Source organism: Apium graveolens, chromosome 7 (assembly GCF_009905375.1).
Source record: "Apium graveolens cultivar Ventura chromosome 7, ASM990537v1, whole genome shotgun sequence".
Classification (NCBI taxonomy): Eukaryota; Viridiplantae; Streptophyta; class Magnoliopsida; order Apiales; family Apiaceae; genus Apium; species Apium graveolens.
Genome location: NC_133653.1, coordinates 223,359,582 through 223,364,824, shown reverse-complemented (window position 1 = coordinate 223,364,824; position 5,243 = coordinate 223,359,582). Strand labels below are relative to the sequence as shown.

Here is a 5,243-nt window from a genome sequence, read left to right as displayed (position 1 = left end):
AATCCAGCAAAGAAGCAAGGAGCCCCTCCCGGAATTCATCAAAAAATTCCAGGAAGCAGTCAACCAACTCTCCAACTTAGAAGAAAAGGAGGCAGTAAACATCTTTCGAAGAAACTTGCACCCGATATCTTGTGAAGGCTATGTTAAAGACTTGATTCATAGGGAGCCCCAGAGCCTAGCATCAGCATACGCGTTGGCATCAAAGTTCATAAAGGAAAATGATTTTCTCAAATAAATGAAGATGAATAGAAGAATACATGATGATGACGAGTCTCCGGAGTGACGCTCGTCGTCCCAGAAAGACAAAAGATACAAGCTTGACAGGCAAGCAAACTATATTCAGCAGTCCCGGGGAACCCCACCCCAGGATACATACCCCGAATCAAGAAAGAATGAAAGGAAACCCAAGACAAAGAAGGAACCCAAGCCGGAACCGGAGTGGACACCCCTCAACAGGCCCCGGGCCGAAATTTTGCGCGAAGTCAAGGGCAATCCGTTTTATTATCCGCCAAAACCCTTGCTGGCGCCTCCCGAAAACAGGGCCCGGGACAAGCATTGTGGCTATCACGAGGATCATGGCCACACCACTGAAAACTGTTTCTCCCTCAAGTTGTTCATAGAAGACCAAATCAAGAAAGGAAACATGAACCAGTACCTTCAAAGGGGGTCAAATGACAAAGACAGAGCCCCGGGAAGAGGCAAAAATGTGGTGAATGTTGTCTTCGGTGGCACAGCCTCTCCACCCCGGAGCCCGAACCAGGAAAATGATGTGATGATGATCCAGAGTCTGGATGATGAGCCGATTTACTTCTCCTACTCTGATTATGAGGGGCTTATGATAAGTGGCATTTTATATCACTTAGAACGTCTTAAAATGGCTTAAATTGGTGTCTTGAAATCAAGTATTTTGTGTATTTGATGCGTTTTTCTAGTGTTTATGCATTTCAGGGTATTAGTTGCATTTCGGAGGAGGAATCATCAAGAATAAGCCTTGGCATGTGTTCACCATTGCGAGAGGAAAAGAACGGGCAGATTACGGCGAAGAAACGGAGCAAACATGGAATTTTTCCAGAAGGGTCCTGCGCGCCCGCGCAGCAATGCTGAGCGGCCGCGCAGCAGCCTTGCGTGCCCGCGCAGAAATGCTGAGCGGCCGCGCAAGGTCGGGGAAAAAGATATATTATTTTAGACTTCTAGTTCTGTTTGGCTTCCACTTCTATGTAATCTGAGTTTTATGGGACTATTATATAGGTATATTTGAGACGTTTTCATAGAGTATTAAGAGGAGATTATGTTTTAGATTGTGTTTTGCAAGAAGCGAAGGAGATAAGGAAGAAGACCAATTTAGCACACAGCAACGAAGAGGAAGCATATATTCTTGTGATTCTTGTTTCGTTGTAACGTTGGATGCTAGTTTTCTTGCTTTGACTTATTTACTCTTGTGACGTACTCTGTTTTAATATAATCAGTTTAGTTATTATTTTCTTGTGTTTGTTTATCATGATTTCATATGAACCCATGATGGCGATAAGTTCTATTATGGGCTAATCGTGATCATGGGGTTGCAACGGATTTATTATGGAATTCTTTAGTTAATTGTTTAATACTTTAGTGTGTGATGATTGCATGATATCTAGTATTGGTTGTGCGTATTCATCTTATGTGTGTCGCGAACATATAAGATAGGGTATTAATCTCTTGTGAAGCGATGGTGGATCTTGAGATTTAGAACTTGCCATGCTAGCATAGGTTCATGTACGTTGTGCATGATTAGTGGGTAACTCTAACAGTTTTATTTGCCCTATGTAATCAAAAAGGGATAACTTATGCTTAAATCGTTGTGTTGTCAATTTCTGTAGACATATAGGAACTCAACATAATTGATGACTATTCAACTTCTATCTTAATTGTGGATGTTTGGTAGAATGGTATTAGTACAATAAAAGTTGGCTTTTATCAGTTTTGTGTTATTCGATTAATATCATCACTGTCACATGCTAAAGGTAATAACTATGGCTATAGAAGGAAGTAATAATGAAGTTGTGATCTCATGAGTGTTTTATTATTGATAAATTGAAGTGTTAGTTAAGTGGTTAATTAAGTAGTTAATTATAGTTAATATTTAATCAACAATTTTAAGTGTTATTATCTTAACATTGAGAAGTAGTCATACATTGGTGAGTGAGTTAAATTAGACAATAAATTAGTCTGAGTCTCTGAGGGAACGAACTAGAAAGTATTCTATATTACTTGCGAACGCGTATACTTGCGTGAATATTAGTGCGTGATTTCGCCCTAACAAGTTTTTGGCGCCGCTGCCGGGGACTCGGCGTATTTGTTTAGTTTATGTACTTACCATCATTGGTCATTAGGACTCAGTGATTAGGACGTAGTAGTTAATTACTCTTTTCGGTTGTGTTTCAGGTACTTTAGCAAACGTTTATGCAAACTCGTTCTCGTGCTCGCAAGAGGACCTTAGATACAGCTGAGGAGAAAGACGAAGTTCTTGATACACCGGAGAAGTTAGATTTTGAGGATTCGGATTCAGGAACTGAGCAGAAAGAACCAGTAAACATGGGAGATCGTATTGTTCAAGCTGATCCAGCTCTTATGGATTTTTCTCGGCCTAAAATTGATGACATTCAGTCAAGCATCCTTCATCCGGCTATTCAAGCTAACACCTTTGAAATCAAGCCGGGCACTATTCAGATGGTGCAAAATTCTGTTTCTTTTGGAGGAGCGGCAACTGAAGACCCCAACATGCACATAAGGAATTTTGTCGAGATCTGCAGCACTTTTAAGTATAATGGCGTGACTGATGAGGCTATCAAGTTGAGGCTCTTCCCATTCTCACTGAGGGATAAAGCTAAAGACTGGTTACATTCTGAACCAGCTGGGTCAATCACTACGTGGCAAGATCTTGCGCAAAAGTTTCTGGTGAAGTTTTATCCAATGGCAAAGACTGCTGCTATGAGGAGTGCTCTTACTCAATTTGCGCAGCAACCTACAGAATCTATGTGCGAGGCTTGGGAACGCTACAAGGAAATGTTGAGAAAATGTCCACATCATGGAATGCCGGATTGGATGGTAATCACTGGTTTTTATAATGGTTTGGGGGCCCAATCTCGGCCCATGCTCGATGCAGCAGCTGGAGGCGCCTTATGGGCTAAAAGCTATACTGCGGCGTATAATCTTATCGAGACGATGGCTGCAAATGAGCATCAAAACCCAACTCAGAGGATGACATCAGGCAAGGTAGCAGGTATTCTGGAAGTTGATGCAGCCACCGCTATTGCAGCCCAGCTCCAAGCGCTATCAATGAAGGTTGATTCTTTGGCTACGTATGGAGTTAATCAAATAGCTATGGTTTGTGAGCTTTGTGCAGGTTCTCATGCTACGGATCAGTGTTCTCTTGTCAACGAATCTGTTCAGTATGTGAATAATTATCAGCGACAACAGCAGCCTGTGCCAGCGACCTATCATCCTAACAACAGAAATCATCCAAATTTCAGCTGGGGGAATAATCAGAATGCTATTCAGCCACCATATCAGCAAGGAGTAAGTAAACAGTTTAACCCACCTGGATTCCAGCAACCACAGCAGTATGCTACAAGGCAATCATATCCTCAACAGGGAAGTACAGCTGCACCTACTAGTGCTGATTTTGAGGAACTTAAGCTGTTGTGTAAGAGTCAGGCGGTTTCTATCAAGACCTTGGAAAATCAAATCGGTCAATTAGCCAATGCAGTGCTCAATCGTCAACCTGGCACTCTTCCCAGTGACACGGAAGTACCAGGCAGGAAGGAAGCTAAAGAGCAAGTCAAGGCTATTACCTTAAGGTCTGGAAAAGTAGCTGATGCTGAAAAGGCAAAAGAAGTCGAAGCTGAAGTTAGAGATGAAGAATTTAAGCAAAAGGAGAAAGCGGCGGAACCAAGGAAGACTACTGTTGAACACACTCTGCCTGAGGCTAATACAGGGGAGAAACAGCTCTATCCTCCACCACCTTTTCCTAAGAGATTGCAGCAACAAAAGCTGGATAGACTGTTCGGGAAGTTTCTGGAGGTGTTCAAGAAACTTCACATCAATATACCTTTCGCTGAGGCTCTGGAACAAATGCCTAGTTATGCGAAGTTTATGAAGACTATTCTTTCAAGGAAGGTGAAACTGGATGACCTTGAAACCGTTGCTCTCACGGAAGAATGTAGCGCTGTTCTGCAGCAAAAGTTACCACCAAAACTGAAAGATCCAGGAAGCTTCACCATTCCTTGCACCATTGGCAATCTAACTTTTGACAAGTGCCTTTGTGATTTGGGAGCAAGCATTAATCTGATGCCCTTGTCGATCTTTAAAAAGCTGGATCTGCCTGATCCGAAACCCACATACATGTCGCTACAATTGGCTGACCGTTCCATTACTTACCCAAGGGGCATAGTTGAGGATGTGCTCGTCAAGGTGGATAAGCTCTTCTTTCCTGCAGATTTTGTTATTCTGGATTTTGAGGAAGATAAGAAGATTCCCATAATCTTGGGGAGGCCTTTCTTGGCTACTGGCCGTACCTTGATAGATGTGCAAAAAGGGGAACTTACTATGCGGGTCCAAGATCAGGATGTGACTTTCAACGTATTTAAGGCAATGAAATTCCCTACAGAAGATGAGGAGTGCTTAAAAGTGGATGTGATTGATTCCGCAGTTACTTCGGAACTCGAGCACATGCTAATGTCTGATGCATTGGAAAAGGCCTTAGTGGGGGAATTTGACAGTGATGATGAAGATAGCAACAAGCAATTACAATATCTGAATGCTTCTCCCTGGAAGCGAAAGCTGGATATACCATTTGAATCTCTTGGTACTTCTGACCTCAAGAACGCTGAAGGGAAGCTCAAACCATCAATAGAGGAAGCACCTACCTTAGAGCTCAAACCATTACCTGAACACTTGAGGTATGCTTTTTTAGGTGATTCATCTACGTTACCTGTTATTATTTCAGCTGACCTTTCAGGTAGTGAGGAAGATAAGCTCTTAAGGATTTTGAGAGAATTCAAATCGGCTATAGGATGGACCATAGCAGACATCAAGGGGATAAGTCCTTCATATTGTATGCATAAAATTCTGTTAGAGGAAGGTAGTAAGCCAACTGTGGAACAGCAACGAAGACTGAATCCCATCATGAAGGAGGTGGTGAAGAAAGAAATTCTGAAATGGCTAGATGCAGGCATCATTTATCCTATTTCTGACAGCTCGTGGGT

General features: G+C 42.3%; 1 non-coding gene across 1 annotated transcript; it reads right to left on the bottom strand.

Annotated features, from left to right (window-relative positions):
* Positions 1–2,964: 2,964 nt before the first annotated feature.
* On the bottom strand, positions 2,965–3,071 carry LOC141675498 (small nucleolar RNA R71). Its single transcript, XR_012556147.1, has one exon. It is a non-coding gene; the product is annotated as a small nucleolar RNA R71 (small nucleolar RNA).
* Between the last annotated feature and the right edge of the window lie 2,172 nt (positions 3,072–5,243).